Source organism: Pleurodeles waltl, chromosome 9 (genome assembly GCF_031143425.1).
Source record: "Pleurodeles waltl isolate 20211129_DDA chromosome 9, aPleWal1.hap1.20221129, whole genome shotgun sequence".
Taxonomy (NCBI): Eukaryota; Metazoa; Chordata; class Amphibia; order Caudata; family Salamandridae; genus Pleurodeles; species Pleurodeles waltl.
This window is the reverse complement of record NC_090448.1, coordinates 25,990,939-26,010,752: the sequence shown is the minus strand read 5'-3', so window position 1 is coordinate 26,010,752 and position 19,814 is coordinate 25,990,939. Positions and strand designations below refer to the sequence as shown.

At 44.7% G+C, this 19,814-nt stretch overlaps 1 protein-coding gene across 2 annotated transcripts in view; it reads right to left on the bottom strand.

Annotated features, from left to right (window-relative positions):
* Positions 1-14,666, bottom strand: part of LOC138258874 (uncharacterized) — an 89,801-nt gene extending 75,135 nt beyond the window's left edge. Inside the window, exon 1 of one of the 2 annotated variants that reach the window (XM_069206175.1) lies at positions 14,314-14,666. The gene's annotated coding sequence lies outside the window, so the exon portion shown is untranslated. The remainder of the gene's footprint in view (positions 1-14,313) is intronic. The other variant, XM_069206176.1, reaches the window with a different exon arrangement.
* Between the last annotated feature and the right edge of the window lie 5,148 nt (positions 14,667-19,814).

Sequence of the window (19,814 nt, the reverse complement as noted above, 5' to 3'; positions counted from 1 at the left end):
CAGTGCAGAAGGAGCCCAGATGAATGCAGGATGCTGGATGCTCCCATGAATGTAGCACTGGAAGCTCAGGTGAATACAGTGCATAGCAAGCAAAAGTGAAAGCAGTGCCCAGGAAGCTCAGGTTAATGCTGTGCAGGAAGCTCAGGTGAATGCAGTGCTCTGGACGCTCAGGTGAATATAGTGCAGAGGAAGCTCAGGTGAATGCTGTGCTGGAAGCTCAGGTGACTGCAACTCACAGGGAGCTTGGATGAATGCAGTACATAGGGTGCACAAGTGAATGCAGTGCCCAGGAAGCTCAGGTGATTGGTGTGCAGGAAACTCAGATGACTGCAGCTAATAAGGAGCTCAGATGAATAGAGCATAAAGAGTACACACGTGAATGCAGCGTACAAGGAGCCCAGGTGCATGCAGTGCATAGGCTGCACTAGTGAATGCAGCAACCAAGGATCTCAGATGACTGTAACTCACAAGGAGTTTGGATGGATAGAGCATATAGAGTGCACACGTGAATGCGGCGTACACAGAGCTCAGGTGAATGCAGTGCCTAGGCTGCACTAGTGAATGCAGCAACCAAGGATCTCAGATGAATGCAGGACACATGGGAACTCAGGTGAATTACAATGCATAGGGAGCTAAGGCGAATGGAGAGCAGAGGGAGGTCAGGTGAATCCAACAGAAAGGGAGTTCAATTCAATGCAGTGGGCAGGGAGCACGGATACATGCAGGACACAGGTACCTTAGATGAACACAGCACATTGGGAGCCCAGGTGAATACAGCATGCAGAGAGCTAAAATGAATGCAGCACATGGGCACTCGGGTTAAAACAGGACGAGAGAACTCAATTGAATACAGAGCACAAGGAGCTTGAATGAATGCAGTGCACAGGGAGCTGACAGGTAATCCTCACATAAAACCGGTGTGCAGCGAGATTATGTGAATGCAGTATGCGTGGAGCTCACTTAAATGAGGAGCGCAGGGAGCTCATGAAAGATTAGTGTGGGTGGAGTGCACAAGAAGTGCTGGTAAATGCAGCTCAGGGGAGCTCAGGTGATTCCAATGGACAGGGGGAATGCAGCACACAGGGAGCTCAGGAGAATGCAGCACACAGGGAGCTCAGGTGAATGCAATGGACAGAGGGAATGCAGCACACAGGGAGCTCAGGTGAATGCAGCACACAGGGAGCTCAGGTGAATGCAGTACACAGGGAACTCAGGTGAATTCCATGGCCGGGGGAAAGCAGCACACAGGGAGCTCAGGTGAATGCAGCACACAGGGAGCTCAGGTGAATGCAGCACACAGGGAGCTCAGGTGAATGCAGTACACAGGGAGCTCAGGTGAATGCAATGGTCAGGGGGAATGCAGCGCACAGGGAGCTCAGGAGAATGCAGCGCACAGGGAGCTCAGGAGAATGCAGCACACAGGGAGCTCAGGTGAATGCAATGGTCAGGGGGAATGCAGCGCACAGGGAGCTCAGGAGAATGCAGCGCACAGGGAGCTCAGGAGAATGCAGCACACAGGGAGCTCAGGTGAATGCAGCACACAGGGAGCTCAGGTGCATGCAATGGTCAGGGGGAATGCGGCGCACAGGGAGCTCAGGAGAATGCGGCGCACAGGGAGCTCAGATGAATGCAGCGCACAGGGAGCTCAGGAGAATGCAGCACACAGGGAGCTCAGGTGAATGCAGCACACAGGGAGCTCAGGTGAATGCAGCACACAGGGAGCTCAGGTGCATGCAATGGTCAGGGGGAATGCGGCGCACAGGGAGCTCTGGAGAATGCAGCACACAGCGAGCTCAGATGAATCAGCGCACAGGGAGCTCAGGAAAGGCCAGGGTGGATGGAGTGTGCAGAAAGCTCAGCTGAGAATGTCCTTGTTTGCACAATGCAATCCAAGGTAGGTAACTTAATGCACCAGCGCATGACCCCACCCAGTTGCTTCGCCAGTTTCTGTGGGAACGACCTGGCGAGGCTCAAAGGGCTGCCAGATGCCACGTCACAACCGAGATCTGTCCTGTGCTGTAAGATGAGCCCGCTCTGCCCACGGTGACTTCACCTGAACCAGCAACAAGCTACAGTGTGTCATCTTTAGGAAAAAATAGGTTTACCTGCTTTCAAAAAAGAGCATCCCAATCATTCCCATTCTTGATGGATTTAATGTTTTTTTATATAATTGAGTCATTTTGATTAGCGAGAATTGTGAGGCCAGCATGCCTCGCAGCGCTTTGGAACCCAGGAAAGAGGTAGATTTACTCATTTGTGGGGCGGCGCAACAAAGCAACTTCAGGAAAGACAAAAACAGTGGGAAATCTGCAAAGATATGGCACTGTTTTCCTCTCTCCCCACATTGGCTCACTTTAGGCTGCCATGCACCAATGCAGACACCCTTGCACTATAGTGCAAGGATATGTGCGTTCTCTCAAACATAGGTTTTGTATTGGAAGGGGACCTTTCCAGTAGAAAAACTATACTTTAGTACATTCCCTGCTTTTTATGTGAGCTGTGCAGTTTTGCACACAGTCAAAATTTTAAAACGTTTGAGAAAAATAAACACTTTTCTCAAACCTACGCTTCCGCCGAGGAGACGTACGTTTTTGGTGCAAATATGTCTGCCAGTTATAGTATATATGGATTTGCGTAAAAAAACAGGGGTGAGTGCATGGGACTTCCCAGGGAGCAACCATGAGACGTGAAGCATCACGTAGTAGCGGATAACGCAAATTTGCGCTACTTTATGCAAATTTCTCACACAAATCTGGATTGCGTTGGAAAGCAAATCCCAATACAATATTTTGTTGCGGGGTTCACTTTGTGAAGCAAACCAGGCTCAGTGTTGATAAATTTCCCCAAACAGCCTGACTTAGCACATCGTTTCTGGTTCCGTTACTGCCGTCGGCGGGTGTAAAAAAAAACAAAAAACTTTGCACTTGTATAGCACACTACTCACCCGTTAGGGTCTCAAGGCACTGTACCGATACGCTCTGGAACCCCTCCTGGCTTTTCCCTGTGAGGCGCCCACTCCTGGACACCCCCAGGGTGAAGCCAGGCATCCAAGCACTGTGAGAGCCATTGTGGACATTAAGTAAGCTATCGGCCAGAGTTACAGAGTGGGACCCATTAATTAGATTAGGCACCGAGGCGAGAATTATCTGTTCCAAGGGAATTGAGCCCAAGACCCACCAAGGTGGGAATTGAACCCTGGCCCTGGGCCAGATCTTTGCACCAGGGTCTGTCGCTCTAACCATTGTGCCACCCCGCTGTGCACAAACCTATAAGGTTCTGTCAGATATATTCTGCATGCACACTGCCCAGCAGGTGGTATGTGAGTGGGGTAACTGGAGGCTGTAGGTGCCGCTGTTGAACTATGAAAGCTGTTAATCTATCTGGAGTTTGTTGTACGAGTTTTGTTTCATGTTTAATTATATATCAGTGTTGTTTGTGGAGACGGGGGTGCTCTTGTGAGCAGTGACACCCAACTATATTGAGTATCTACATTGTGTTATTGGATATTGTGTGTTTTAACTTTTAGTGGTTATCACAGTGACACCCAGATCCATAACCTCATCTTCTGGAAGTTGTCATCTTTCCCAGGGAATGCAGAGTGGAAGTTTCAACTATAATTTACTGTGGCGTGTGGTGTTTGTAGCGTCCTCCCCAGCCTCAGAACATGTGAATGATTACGCCACACACAGAGCTTGGTATTACACGCCTTTACTCCTCAGCGAGTAACCATTAACTGAACATTCTATCTCATGAATTCTATCAGCCACATCCAAAAACCTAGGTCGCTGTTCTACGGAGTCTGTCAGGAACCAGAAGGGTTCCATCATCTCTAACTCACAAAACACTACAGTGATCACATGTTCTCTGCTGACAACACTTATATTCACTTGGAGAACCTTCTCCAATTGGGGACCCCATCAGCAGTTATCGACAATACCTGGGGTGTCACCACTGGCCCTGGCTACTGTCATAGACAGATTGGAATTCAGGAGGCAAAAAGTTCCTGACAAACTAGTCGAGTTGTAGAAAACAAGCCAGAAGCCTGTAAAGGACACTAACTGCTTGATAAACCCCCTTTCCACAGTACAGTTCACCCCTGCTCAAGCCCTTATCTGAGATTCTTTTAATGTGGCTGCCAAGGACGCTGTGTGGTCAAGCCACGCTGGAGCATATACTGAATCCATATGCAGGAATGTCGAATGTTCGCCTGTAGGCCCCCACATCATAGCTAAGAAACAACCTGTTCAAAGGTATCCCCCGTATAACATACTACAAAAACATCTCTCTGAAATATTCTCGGGTCGTATGTCACTATATCACGTGACAAAATATCTTCCTAGCAAAATATCTTCATAACCAGTATATCAACATCGAAAATATCATGAAGGTAAGTTACACATGTAAGTTACATGTGTAAGTACACTTTTGTACTTTGAGTAACTTTACAACTTTTGGTTATTCACTGTTTACAAGTGTAAAGTTATCCAAAAGTGTAGACGTACATGTCTCTCCATGCCCTGAAAAAGGGGTCAAAACAAATTTCTAAATGTAAGTCACGGCTGCCAAAAAAAGAGCAGTAGTATGTCCAGCACCACAAATGGCCAACCACTGGTACTTCAACACCCTCTCATAGAAAATTATGGAGGCGGGAACCTAAAACAGAATGCCCTAGGAAATCAGGTTCAATTAAATTAAACTAAATATATGTATATTGACCTCTTAAATATGTACATACAATTATTTTGATGTTAAAATTGTAAACATATTAAAAAAATAAAATATTATTTTATCGTAAAATATTTAATGACCTTTTCAATTAAAAAACAAAAGTAACTGTATTTTTTTTAAAAAAGGAATTCAATTATTTTAAATATATTCTATACAAATTCTTGTAAATTTTAATATATAATAAATAAGTACAAACAATTTACGTTTTGGTACGCTTTTTTAAATAAATCTTTAAAATTATGTTTATTTAACATATTTAAATTAACTTAAATATTTCATTCCAACGTCCACTAAACTTGAAAAAAATGTAAAAATATTTTTCTGTTAAATATTAATACTAATTAATTTTATGTATTTATTGTTAATGTAGAACTACTTTTAAAAATACTACAGCACTATTAGTATGATTGTAATTTAAAATGTAATTATTTTAAATATATATTAAATTAAATTACAGTTATTTTTCTGAAGTTTAAATACAAAAATCCATATATAGTAAAATAAATATATTTTATGCATTAAAAATATTAGAAGAGATGTAAAGAATTAATTAAAAGTAATTTAATGATATTTTAATTCACACACAATGGCAACATGGGTACCTTTAAATTATTTTATTAAAATACTTTAAACTAAAATAACAAATGTTTTATTTTTAGAATTTTTAACATTAAATTACATTTATTTATAGTGTAACTGGTTTAAATAAATTTGTTTAATGTAACATTATTTTCTATAGGGCTTTCGTGGAAGCCCGTTCTATCATTGTTTTGTTGCAGTACCATGTGTGGTTCAGAACTTACTCGAGCTCTGAGCTGGAGTAAATTTGCACTGTTTGGGGTCATTTTAGGCTGCAGTTACTTTAGATGTGCAGTTTTTGAATAGGACTGGGCATACTCTTTTGTGGGTGGGTGCTAAACCCCTCCCCATCCTTTCCTAAACCCCTCCTTAATCCTCCATAAACCCCTCTCATTTAAAGGTAAGTGTGCCCATTTTTCCACCAATGTCCCTGGTCCCACCCACATTTACTACTGAGTAGTAACCTAGGGTGCTAAGTGAGTAGTGTCCAGATTTAGGTGCTACAATATAAAGTCTGTGAATCGGGGCCAATGTTTTTGCAGATTATATTCTCAGGTGGAGCTGAATAAGGTTAAGTGTGTAGGGGTGAGACATCCAATCGGGTAAAAGAGGGGTGTCAAAAGACGGACCAGAGCCACATCAATGCCTACATAATGATAGACTTCAGGGGCATGAGCAAAGGGTATACTTACAAAGATAAGGGAGTGCCTTACTGCACATGACATTAACTGAGGAAGACGTGTTCAGACCAATTAAAGGATCAAATGGTATTTATGGGAAGGGTTGGAAAATATAGGAAATACTTTTTAAAGGAACAAAGAAGGGTAAAATGTGTCATGTATGTAATTTGTAAGTTTCCTCATTGTCGCTCCCGCATGCCTCCTGTCTAGCCCCGCCCATGGCCTTCCAGCACCCCTCACTCCTCCCAGGACCTACTTAATGGAGGTCCCATGCCCACCTCTCCCCGTGCAGCTTCATCGTTCTTGCGCCTGTTTTCTTGCCTTTCCACCCCGTTTTGTGGGTGCCCTCTCCTTGCTTTTCCCCCGTTGTCACTGCTTTCCACTTGCTTTTCCCCCTTTTTATGGGCGAGCGCAAAGCACTCCGTCCCATTCTGTAATCTCTCTTTGGGCTTCAAACCACGCCCATGTCACGTCAGTCACTTTCATTAGTTCGTGGGCTTGCCTTTTAAAATCCGCTTGCTTTCATTTGTGAAAGGCATGCATACATCATGCCTTTTCCGGTGTTTAGCCCACCTACACAGCACCGGTAAACTACTGAAAACATAGGAGGCTCGATGTTTTTAGCATGGTGTCCAGGCTACTTTATCTGTTTATTTTTCACGCAGCGCGATCACGCAGCGTTTTTTTTTCTTTACAACGCTAATAGCTCTAACTCGAGCTAATGCGAGACCCGTTGCATTGAAAATGCTTGTTTTGTGTGCAAGCACCTTGAGACCCTCGGGTGAACCGCTTCGCTTTATAAATCCTTGATTGATTGATTGGATTAAAAAAAAAAAAATCGTACATTAACTTTCTTCCTGAGCGCCAACATTTTCCTTGCAAAGATCATGTGCCAGTGAAAATATTTTTGACTGATCAAAACCCTGTATTTACCTTTTACTGTGAATTTCAAAATGTCCTTGGGTGTAAGAGTACGTGTTCAATCAAGGATCCCTTTCAATACACACACCTGCCTAAGTTAAGAGTTCTTGTCAATATCTTTGAGAATTTGTCACCAAGTGCACGCAACCCCTCTTTCTAGGCTCCCCAACATTCTTAAGGCCAGCACGGCGACACCTTGAGTGACGTCAGCACCTGAGATAAATTCCTGTTTATCTGTTGACCTTGCGTCAAAGACGCAGGCTGCGCGTTTACTGATTGGCTGATAACCCTTTGAGGCCCAGCTATTTTTAGACGTGGATTCTAAAGGCTCTGATTAGCCATATCAAAGGTGAAGGTAGGTGAATGAAACTAAATGTTGTGCTCTGATAGACAGCACCTTGGCTCTGGAATGCAGTGTAATTGAAATGGTGGTGTAAGTAGCAATAATTGATGCAGCTTGCTTCTATTTATAGCGCTTGTTGTAGCAGAGTTGCAGTTTCACAGAGCTGTAAAAAAGTGTTATCACTAGTAATCTCAGCAGTACATATTTACTTGTTTGGTGGCCTCCGAAGGATGATAGGGCAACTCAGCACTTCCAAAACCTTTATTCTTTATTATTATTTTGCTTGCTCTGCACACACAATGAAAAACTTAGCAGCTTCAAGGCGCTGGTGCATATAAGTGACATACATAGTGAACGAGGCATATATGGGAAGCATATCTGGTGGAGGGTTAATGTGTTAGAATAGCAATGCCTTAAGCTTCGTTCTGGGTGCGAATTAAGGACCAGATGTACGTACAAAGCTGTTTGCGATTTCCTAATTGCGAATGTTTGCCATTCACAATTAGGAAATCACAAGCTGCGATGTACCAATGTGTCTCAGAGGCATTTAGGGCCAGATGTGTCAAGCTCCCAGTTTGCGTTTTTTAAATAGCGAATTTTAAGAAATCGCTATTTAAGAAATGCAAAATGGGATGTATGAAAATTGCGAGTCGGTAATAGCGATTTCTTAAAATTCGCAATCACTATTACCGAATCACAATACGGGAATGGGACTCCAGTCATCCCTATGGGCCTGTAGGCCCATGGGTGTGAATGGTTTTGCATTAACTAATTTGCGAATTCCAGTTAGGAATTCGCAAATTAGGTAATGCAAACCCCAGGGTGCTGGGGCCCTAAAGCCCCCTCTGATGCACCCCAAAAAAATATTTGCGGACATGTAAAGCACACACATGCCATAGGGGCATGTGTGTGCTACATGTCATTTTAAAAAATGCATTTATAATGCATTTTTAAAAATTGCACATGCTTACCACCAACTTGGATTTGGTGGTAATTGCATTTCCTAAATGCCCAATTCACATTTAGGAAATGCTTGATATATGTTCTTTGGAAGTCGCAAATATGAATTCCCTATTTGCGATTTCCTATTTAGAGAATCATAATTTGCGATTCTTCAAATGAAGTCGCAATTTCAAGGAATCGCTATTTTAATGATTCCTTGAAATTGCACAGCAAATGCCTTTCATACATCTTGAAAGGCATTTTGCATTCGCAAATGGTGGAATTTTGTGATTTGCACCGTATGCGAATGCAAAAAAGTTTGATAAATCTGCCCATAGAGATTCTCTGTGGGTCGCAAATTGACCAACCTCATCAATATTCATGCTGTAGTTTGCAATTTGCAACCCATTGGGAATTGGTGAAATTACAGGATGGTGGCCTGCTGGAGCCACAGACCACCATGTCTGTGGCTGTTTTTAAATAAACTAATGTTTTTTTTTTTTTAATGCAGCCTGTTTTCCTGAAAGGAAAACCGGATGCATTACAAAAGAAAACTGAAAAGTTTTCTTTTCACTTTTTAAGAGCAGGCAGTGGTCCGTGAGACCACTGACTGCGCTTAAAAAATGCTTTTACACACATTCATAAAGGTGAAGGGGGTCCCTTGGGAACCCCTTCCTATTTGCGAATAGGTTACCACCAACCTAAAGTTGGTGGTAAACTGCAAATGTTTTGCAACCGCATAACGGTCCCAAAACATTAATACATCCCCCTGAGAGTCACTTTTAGGAAGGGACGCCCTTAACAGGCCCCTTCCTATTTTGCGATTCGGTAATAGATTACCGGATCACAAAATAGCATTTGTACATCCCAAAATGTTTTTTGCGGCCACAAATGGCCAGACCCTGATGTCGGACCATTTGTGACCGCAAAAAAACACCATTCTTCTGGCCCAAGTCCATGCAGGTTTTATGTGGCTTTTAAAGGTGGCAGACAGGAGGGCAGCCCAGCAGGGCTCCACAGGAGATCTCAACTAATTTACAGGAGAGGTGTGGTCTCCTTTCTGCGTGCTTCGTGTGCACCCCAGAAGGGTGTAGGGTGGGAATTATTTTAATGCAGACCCCCACATACCGCCAAACAGATGCTAGACAGTGGTAGAGGCATCAACCCACGCAACCAGATGGTATGAGCCGTTACTTCAAGGGGAGTCAGAAATGTCGATGAGTCACAATATTGTCACCACTATATCAAGGGGCACAATATTCAAAGGTCGGTTTCTATGCATTTTCTATACCTAATTCAATATATGTGTATCATGACACACCTACAAAGCCCTGCACAACATAGGACCAGCAAATATCAACCACTGCTAGAACTTCCACCAACTGTCCAGAGATCTTCGCTCTGCCGCACTCGCAGAGACACCGCACATCTGCCGAAGCCACTTTGGAGGCCGTTTCTTCTCCTACCGCACCACCAAGCCCTGGAACGGCCTTTCCCTCTACTCACAGACATCACCCTTGCTGGCAGACTTCAGGAAGAGACTCAAGACCTGGTTTTTCAACTGAGACCTGATACCTAGCGCCTGGATACCTTCACAGGTGAGTAGCAGCACTATACAAATACTGTTTGGTTGATTGATTGATTGAGTAGTGACATAGATCGTCAAGGTACCTAGAGTTGACATTAACATTAGTAAATCCTTATTTCTCTCTGTGCACTCACCGGTTCGATATTCTGTCCCTCAGTATTGTGGTCATGATATTGTGACCCGTCGAGTTTTCGGATTTTGTGTTCTCTACTACAATCCCCTTGAAGGAACGCCGTAAACCATATGGTTGCAAGGGTTGATGTCTCAGCCACTGTCTGGCATCTGTGGAGCAGACTGTGGTGTTCTGTGGTGCAAAGTGACCTCAGGGGTCTAGTAGGATCTGTAAAATGAGTTCACAAGCATATGAACACTACAGACAGGGAGCACCAATGACAACAGCCCCAAGGAGCCACTTCATGCCAGGAGCACCAATGACAGCAGCTCCAAGGAGCCACATCCGAGAGGGAGCACCAATGACAGCAGCTCCAAGGAGCCACATCCGAGAGGGAGCACCAATGACAACAGCTCCAAGGAGCCACATCAGAGAGGAAGCTCCAATGGCAACAGCTCCAAGGAGCCATTTCATGCCGGGAGCACCAATGACAGCAGCTCCAAGGAGCCACATCTGACAGGGAGCACCAATTACAACAGCTCCAAGGAGCCACATCAGAGAGGAAGCTCCAATGGCAACAGCTCCAAGGAGCCATTTCATGCCGGGAGCACCAATGACAACACCTCCAAGGAGCCACTGCAGACAGGGAGCATTGATAACAATAGCTTCAAGGAGTCAAACAGACTGGGAGCACCAATGACAACAGCTCCAGGGAGCCACATCAGAGAGGAAGCACCAATGGCAACAGCTCCAAGGAGCCATTTCATGCCGGGAGCACCAATGACAGCAGCTCCAAGGAGCCACATCTGACAGGGAGCACCAATGACAGCAGCTCCAAGGAGCCACATCTGACAGGGAGCACCAATGACAACAGCTCCAAGGAGCCACATCAGAGAGGAAGCTCCAATGGCAACAGCTCCAAGGAGCCATTTCATGCCGGGAGCACCAATGACAACACCTCCAAGGAGCCACTGCAGACAGGGAGCATCGATAACAATAGCTTCAAGGAGTCAAACAGACTGGGAGCACCAATGACAACAGCTCCAGGGAGCCACATCAGAGAGGAAGCACCAATGGCAACAGCTCCAAGGAGCCATTTCATGCCGGGGGCACCAATGACAACACCTCCAAGGAGCCACTGCAGACAGGGAGCATTGATAACAATAGCTTCAAGGAGTCAAACAGACTGGGAGCACCAATGACAACAGCTCCAGGGAGCCACATCAGAGAGGAAGTACCAATGATGACAGCTCCAAGGAGCCATAACAGACAGAGAGCACCAATGACAACACCTCCAAGGAGCTTAAACCACCTAGGAGAGAGGGGGAGGTAAAGCAAATGTATGTGCTGCCCAGACACAAACTGAATCACAACAAGTATGGTAGCTGATGCACAGACAAGACATTCTCTGTCTCCTAGGACAGGTAAACAGGTCTATGTCCAAATTAGGGACGTCACAGAACTTCTGCATAGGCACTGCTCAAGGGAAGATCCTTCTTATGGAAGAGAAGGCCTCACATACGTATTTGTATCATGCTTCATAATTGGTGACCTCCCCCCACCCTGGTAGGACAGTGCCATCAGGGTGGACTTGACCTCCTGGCGGACCCCGGCAGGAGGAAGTTCTTATATAAAAGAACTACTGGACAATAGGGGGATCCAGATTGATTAAAAATACCTTGAGGTGACCTGGTATTTCATCTTTAATTACGGGGTCCTGGGGGTATATCTAAAATAAAATTAGAGGCGGTATCTTTAAGTATAATGATTCAACCCATCTCATTTAGCCAACATGTTTTGGCCTGGTAGCCTTAACAGGACTGGGGCATTCTTCAGGGATATGGATCCCTAACAGACTCCGGCATACTAATTGCAGAGTGATATTGCCTAACAATACTACACAGATGTTCTCTATTTTTGTATTTCTACCACAGGGTTATCTTATTAAATGGATCTGGGGATCCTTTCATCCCAGGAACACAACTCAAGGTAGGCCAGCTCCACCTTTAATTCAATTCCATAATGCTGCTATTATTTTTTTTTTAATCAGCCATATCCTTTTCAAAGTAGGTGCCATGAATCCTTCACCACACTGTAAGTGTGGCCTGTTCAGTGGTAAACCCTTTTTTACCCCTCATCCCAAGCCACCAATGCAGGGTAATACACAGCTTCCTTCCAAGCAGCAGGGGTCACGTGTTCTGGTGTTTAGACCCCTGTGTGCCATTCAGTGCACGGTTTGCGATCACCATCCTTGCCAGCACTCCTCATTTATGTGGGAGACACACATATTTTATGAAAAAAATACCTTTTTTTATCTTCTACTTTTAAAAACCTTCTTACACTTTAGTACAAACACATGGGGAAATTAATGTGACCCCTATATTTTTCAAAACCTCCCTCTTATAAGTTCCCACAAACTTTGAAGGAAGAGTCCAGAGGAAGAAGGAACAAGGGGAAGTGTGTGGGGTTGGGGTGGGAGTGAGACAGAGGCAGGAAGCCAGCAGGAGCAGGTAACTTTGCATTTAGGTGTAAAGCAGCCCCTCTTGCAGTTCAACACAGCAAAGCAGTGGAGGCGGAAACAATAGCACCAGGTGAGACAGAAGTTCTCCAATGGGCTGAGCCAAGATATTATTGACAAAGTCACAAGCCAATGGCTGAACAAGGCTGGTCAAACGGGCCAGGGGATGAAGATGGTGCCCCAAAACCCTCTCTATGCATATTATTACCAATACGTCAATTCTTCTTCTGCTCTGTTAAAACCCAGACCTAAGGATGTGGGTGCAGCGCCCATGGATAAAATGTGTGATCCTTCTCACATCCAGTAGGCACCCAGCACAGATTTGTTGGTGCTAAAATCTTCACCACGCATGTCTAGGAGACAGGCTTTATAAAAAGTGACAAAAATCCTGGTGTTTTGTGTAGTGATTTATAGGTGCTCCATTTCTTCGTGTACTTGACGGTTGTTGAGTCAGAGCTGTCACCTGCCAGTTTTCAAGAGTACCGCAGATGCCCTGGTAATGTCATGGGCCCTTTTTAGTGTTGAGACTGCATGCGTCTGGCTTGCGAAACTCTGTTGTGTACAGTAAAGGGCTCTGAGCCCGCCTGTCGCTCGTCATTTGTGGGTTTGCGTGGTACTCTTCTTTACAGCCTCGTAATTTGTCAAGGGACGTCTGGCATCACTTCTGTTTCTCTGTGTGGAGCAGGGACCAAGAACTAATTGATTCAACTTAATTAGTGCCCGTCCGCTGCTCCCGACGTGATCAAGGTACCATTTTGTTCTAACTTCCAATGCCCCGCAACCAGAAGGCGTGTGACTGGCAAAAACGTGCCGTGCAGGACAAACAAAATTGCAAAGTTTTATTTTTTAAAGCTACTTTTTTTTGTCAAAACCTCTTTTCTCACTTTCCACCCATGTTTTATTTGTTTTTGCTCGTGGGAACTGTTCTTAAAAGATAAGAATTAACATGTTCTAAATATGCGAGACCTATTGCATTGCAAATGTTTGCTTCATTTTTTGTGAGCCAACAGGTTGTCTCTGTTGTGAACTGTGACTACACAATATATCGGTCAGTGTGTAAGAAAGCTGTGTTTTATGCACAAACATTAGATATTTGAACGTGGTGCGTCTTCAGAACCATTTTCATACACAAAGAGATGGGGTCAGTTCCCTTTAAATCCCAATTAATGCCTAAAAAACACCGAGCAAGTCTCTAATGCTGGAGCTTTAGCTGCACACAAGAGGGACACTAGGAAAGTGGAATCAGTGATTTTTAATCTTTCTTGCAGCCTCCTAGATGGAGGGAATTATTAAATGCTGGGATGGATTTTTATTCTGCCAGAAAGACTCCCAGGTGACCTGAAGTAAGGAATGTAGAGCCAGAAGGTTGGTTCCTGGTACAACCCTGTGTGTTAGAGCCTATAGACCAGCTCGCTGTGGTAGTTACAAGACACGTGCACAGCAAAACTCCTACATACATAAATAGATATAGTCATAGGTAAAACGAAAATGTTGCATGCTAGTGCATGGTTTTGACTACAGTGATATACTGTTTGCAAAAAGAATTATTTGATGCACTTCCTGTTTGTCATTTGTAAGATAGCTCAGTGGGTTAACGAGCTGGCTGCAAAGATCTGTGCGTTAAATGGTAGGGCACCAGTATTAATCCTTAAGGGTTATCTTAGCATGGTGAGAATTTGAAATGAGTAAAAATAAGTTTCCTTTAAAGAGCTAAGAAAGATTAAACTACAGGATCAAGAAAAATAAAGCTATAATAAATCATTAAGACACAAACCTTCATGACATTTGACCTCAGAGGGGCGTTATTTAAGAGTTAAGGCCCTAGACATGCAGCATTAACAGTGAATCAATCTGCACACGATGAAAATAACATATTAGGAGGTTGAAATGATTAGATCAAACCTGCTGCAATCTGCCCCGTGCCTGTGAGCTGTCACTCTGGCCCCATGGCTCCTGGTGGTGGCAATGATTATTCGTACCGCGGCGCTGTCAGGGGTAAAGCCCGGCCCTGAGCCCCCCCACCTCTCACTGAGGGGTGCGCTGACGTCCACGACTGCTCCGTGGCTCCCGAGCCTCAGGCCCCCACACCCTGGTGCTGCTCCCCAGGTAAGACGCCCCCGCCCCTCCCCAGGTGCCTTCCTTTGACATGGCACAGAATGCAGCCATTGTGCAGGGACAGAGGAGGGAAAACGCCCTGACTACTGAGCCATCTTCAGTTTCTGTGCATTCACCGGGGTGTTTGTCAGGCGGACAATGGATACCTCCTACCTCAGGCCTCGGAGCGCAAACAAGCCATCTCCATAGCACCCCTGGCAGGGCGCCCTGGGCCTGGCTCCTGGACGCACAGTCCGGCTGTTGACTTCTGCTTAGACAAAAATCACGGTTCGGACTGGGGGACGCACACAGCCTTGTTTAGAGGATTTCGAGTTTGGTCGGCGGATTTTCCATCTATCTTATTGGTGGACTTACACGTTCTGTCAAGGCGCTAGGTTCAACATCCACCACATTTATGATGGCTCATCAGGGCAGGAGGCAGAGGTTTCTCACCATAGAAGTCTATAAAAGTGATGGATTGAATGGCTGAATGCATCTCAGCCCATTTCATCGATTGTGCACATCATGCCACCCCAGTTGGGACCCAACCACTGGTAAATACTTGACCCACCTCCCAGTCCGTCATTATTTTGAACACTACCCTACCTTAGCTTGGCCCCAGCCATAGGGAAATCAGTCTTGACCCTGCTCCAATAGGAACAGTCCAGCCCAGACTTCCAGGTCAGTTCCTCCCTGAACTGGAACACAAGCCACCCAGGACCATTTCCGGTTTGCCCTCATTGGGGGTCATCAGTCGGGTATCGGTTGGTGCCAGTGCCACCGTGTGCACGGGATCCATGATTTGGCATCTCCGCCGCCCTTTGAGTGTCGCCCTGATGTATACAAAAGTGCTGGATGGATTTCTCGAATTGATCTCAGCCACTGGTATTTACTCAGGGCTGAGTCCCAGCCAATTGTTCAGTTTCTCTAGTAGAGGGCTAATCTGATCAGATTTTAGTGCAGACAATCATTTTACTTCTTGTAGATTTGGACTGATTTTGAGAAACAGGAGAGCAATGTCCCTAGGAGGTAATTTCCAGTGCAGCAATTGCCAGATTCTTTTTTCGGGAAAACTAATTTAAAGCTCCAACCAGCCTGCTTGTGAAGTTGACTATCTGGTCAGTACTGTGAGGGTTTGGGGTTCAGGACAGAGTTAGGGTTGTCAGGGACTGGGGGTTTGCAGGAGTATATAAGCTCTCCTACCAATAGCTTAAGGGGGAAGAGATGCAAAGACATGAGGGAAATCTCTGGCCTGAGTGGTTGGCACCACGTCCAGTCTGTGAGTTTGTGATGTCTTTATGAGGTTAGGGGGGATCCGCCATGACAGTGAGGCATACTCAATAACCCACGCCCATCTTTGAAATACTGGATTTCATTTTGGGCTGGAGATGAAAAGCAGGTGGGGTTCAGCATGGCATCAGTGCAGTAAATGTTGTAGGAGGCATGTATAGTGTTTTGAGGTAGTTGAAGGTGTGAGTAGGGCCAGGTACTGAGAAGACAGTGACTTGGGCTGACTTGTAAGAATGTTGCTGACACCAGTGTGCTTGGGAATAGAGTTGTGGACTTCAGGGGTCAGGAGTCACCAATGGGAGAGGCGTGGCCTCAGCCTGCAGGAGGCCAGGTTTTGTTCCCTTCTTTGGGGCCATTGAATAGGTTCTTGGAATCCCCGAGGGACAAGCACATACTTAACTAGCATCTGGCTTTCGTCACTTGCTACCACCATTTTCATATGTAGGCATGGTGAGGACCAGTTTGTGCCAGGAGGATGCCACAATAATGCACTAATGTCCACCAGTGAATTTAACATCAAAAGACCTAAAGAGAGCTTCATTACAAGTGTTTACACAGACTTGAAAGTTGTTTCAGAAGGAACAACTTTTTGTTCAGTGTTGTTGATCCAGAATCATAGCTCCTAGATTTAAAGCTTGCGGTGCATGTAGGCGTTGTCTACTTGCAATCCTTAGTGAACGTCGCCGTGGAGAGTAGCAGACCTTTGGACTGTGTGACATAGAAACCAAGGTCTCAGGACTGGACCTGTGTCACAGATGAGCTGAAGATGCAGTGACCACTTTCCTACTTCTGCAAATGAAGAGGTGGACTTTGTCTTGTGCCTCTGCTCACCTCTCATATACCTTTGCTGTATCACAAGAAGCCATCTGTGGAACATGCTTACTGTCCCTGCAATGATATAAGCCTATTTTATAGCCGGGTATCTATGGCCTTCAGTGTATACCATGGCAGGTGATAGCACAGATCCCTCCCTCTCCTCAGCTGCCAGAATGCCACACCGTGCCACTGGCGCCTATCGAGTCATGCAGGAATCAGTGTCTGCCAGTAATGTCTCAATGTATATATTCATCATTATTCTTTATCTATCACGTCATGGCACTGAGTCTATTATAGGTCAGCTGTGGACTGTGTTAAGCTTGTGTTGCACTTTTGTGGTGTGATCTAATTGTACTGGTTGCAACAGACACTGTCTTTCAAAGAATAGTTTTTGATACAGCTGCTATGCAAAAATATGTAATTCTTGAGCTCTCAGTGACCAGACTGAAACAAAGGGGCATATTTATGGGGATTTGGCTCAGGGCAGAAAGTCACCTCGATGCGCTCCCTGCGTTAAAAGGAAAGGGCGGGAATGCCCTGTATCTATGGCATACGGCACATTCCTGTTCTTTCCCCCTGCTCTAGCGCCATTTTATCTCCCTAGTGCTAACAAAGGCACCTTTGCACCATGGCACAAGGTCAGAATGGTAAATTTGACCCTTGCTAAAGTCCAATACTTTTCCTGCTCCAATTTTTAATAAATACTTTTATTGTTTTACCATGGCACTTTGCAAATATATCTGGATAGGCAAACATTCCTGTACATTGTGGGGCTCTCCACAACCCTTGGCCCACCCTCCCCTCAGTGGCCAGGAAACCAAACCATACCCCTCCCGCTGTAGCATCTTCTCCTTCGCTGCTCCTCTGATTGGTGTTACTCAGAAGGAGTAAAATAACTTAGAGCAGCAACAACAACACTGATTCTGAAGGATTCTGATTGCCTGTGAGGAATCAGACAGGGCTGATTAATTATTAACTGTTGTTTGTATTAGATAGTTGGTGCCCTCCTTGTGTCCCCTAGATGTGGAGTTATTAGGACTGGAGTAGGTTACCTGTGCTTGTATACACCATTAATCAGTGTTGTTATTGTTGCTCTAATTTCTTCTATAAACTTGATGATCATATAAAATTGACATCCATTTTATATCACGCCATATGTGGATTTATTCAAATATAGCATTGGTCCATGCTTGGACTAGAATATTAAATGTTGAGATTCATCTATATTGAGTTAATTATCAAAAGGAGTGCACTTTGAACATTTGTTACATTAGAACTTTCTGAAAGTGGCATTTTCAGAATTGTGACTCAAGATCCAACTCTACCATCAAGGAGTGTTTTAAATTACAATTCCTCAGACACCAAACAGGACTTTCCTACTTGATCCCACACAAAAGGTACCACCTATTAAATGTAATAAAGTAACACAATGGTATTTTATGGGAGAGGTAAACCTTGCAATAGTGAAAAACAAACTTAAGAGTTTTTTACTACCCCAGCAAGTAAAACTTAAAAGTACTTGTACAACGTCTCAGATAATATGCACTCTGCCCTGTGGGCTCTTTAAGCCTACCTCAGAAGTGACTTATATGTGTTAAAAAGGGCCTGGCAAAAGGTTTCTTTTACTAAGTCAAAATGGAAGTTTAAAAACTGCACACACAAGCTGCAGTGGCAGGCCTGAGGCATGTTTAAAAAGGCTAGTTAAGTGGGTACCACAAATACAGTAGGCCCACTGGTAGCATTTCATTTACAAGCCCTGGGCACATTTAGTACAACTTTACCTGGGACTTATGAGTAAATTAAGTGTGCCAATTGGTTGTAAGCCAATTTTACCATGTTTAAAGGAAAGCGCACAAGTGATTTACCTCTGGTTTGCAATGGTAAAGTGTGCAGAGTCTTAAGGCCAACAAAAATGACTTCAGCATAGATAGGAGGAGTTTGGCAAAAGGTGAGCAGGTCTAACAATGTACAAATAACTCTAGACATTAAATGCATCCATCTCTCCAGACCATAATGAACATTAATGTTGGCAGACAGTGTATCTATCAATAGCCTTAGGCAGTCATCACAATCTATGACATGATGCAGAATGAAGCAGCAATAGCACAACATATATTTGTGACCTCAAGCAGTAATGAAAATCAAGGCCATTAGTCAGTGTGAGCATCAGTGGCCCTAGGCAGTACATTAAGGAATGGACCCCATGGTATGGAAAGCTACTGTTCCATATAGTATGAACATCAATGGCCCCTGACGCATAAGCATAAAAGGACCAGGCCTTGTAGCCTGAAAGACCCCAAGAAGCACAAGTATCACTGATACAGATAGCATGAGCATCAGTGCCCAAAGGAATTCCATGTATTAGTGGCCACAGACAGTATGAACACCAGTGTCCCAGGCAGCTTGAGTATCCTTTGGATGTGACACTAATGGTATCAATGGCCCAAGTCAACATGAACATTAATGGCCACAAGCAGTGTATACGAGGTGGGAGTTCATCGTGTTAAGCAGTGTTTTGCTGTCCATCTGCCCCCTTTCCATCATCTTACTGTCACAGCCATTTAGAGATGATGTGTTACTGAGAAGATCCTACTGGCCTGATGATGTCACAGGGAGAATCAGTAACATACATTCCCTGCATGGCATGGGCGCATGGAAGCAGCGTATGAAACCTGTGGCTAAGCAGCCCTGCATAAGCAGAGCCACACTGTCAGATTCCAGAGGCTGGACTGCTGGCTGCCCATAGTGTGAAAGCCTGATGTTAGTTTATGGGTCCCAATAGTGCATGTGCCATGGTCAGTGCATATTACGCCAAATGTCCTCATGTAAGATGTCCAAAATGAACTATTGCAGCCTTGTGCAAGCCTTCCAGACAACCTCAAAGTGGCACTGAGTTTAATAACCACATGAGGATGCGCTGTAGACTGAAGCTTGGCTCCATTCACAGTGTCAGAAGAGGAGGCCAAGATGCTTGAGATCCATATAGGCTCTTAGGTACTACCTTGTGTGTTCCACTCTGAGTACATTGTCATAAGTACCCTTCCAACTGGCTATCTGTGCCATAGGGGCAAACTTGTAGAGGAGGCTCCAGTCAGGGAGAGAGACACACTGTCAGTATTTGTTCAGCTGATTTAGGTGAGTAATCAGGGAGCATGCACTAATGCAGGCACATCTCTCATACAGTGTTAGTCTGACAAGAGATT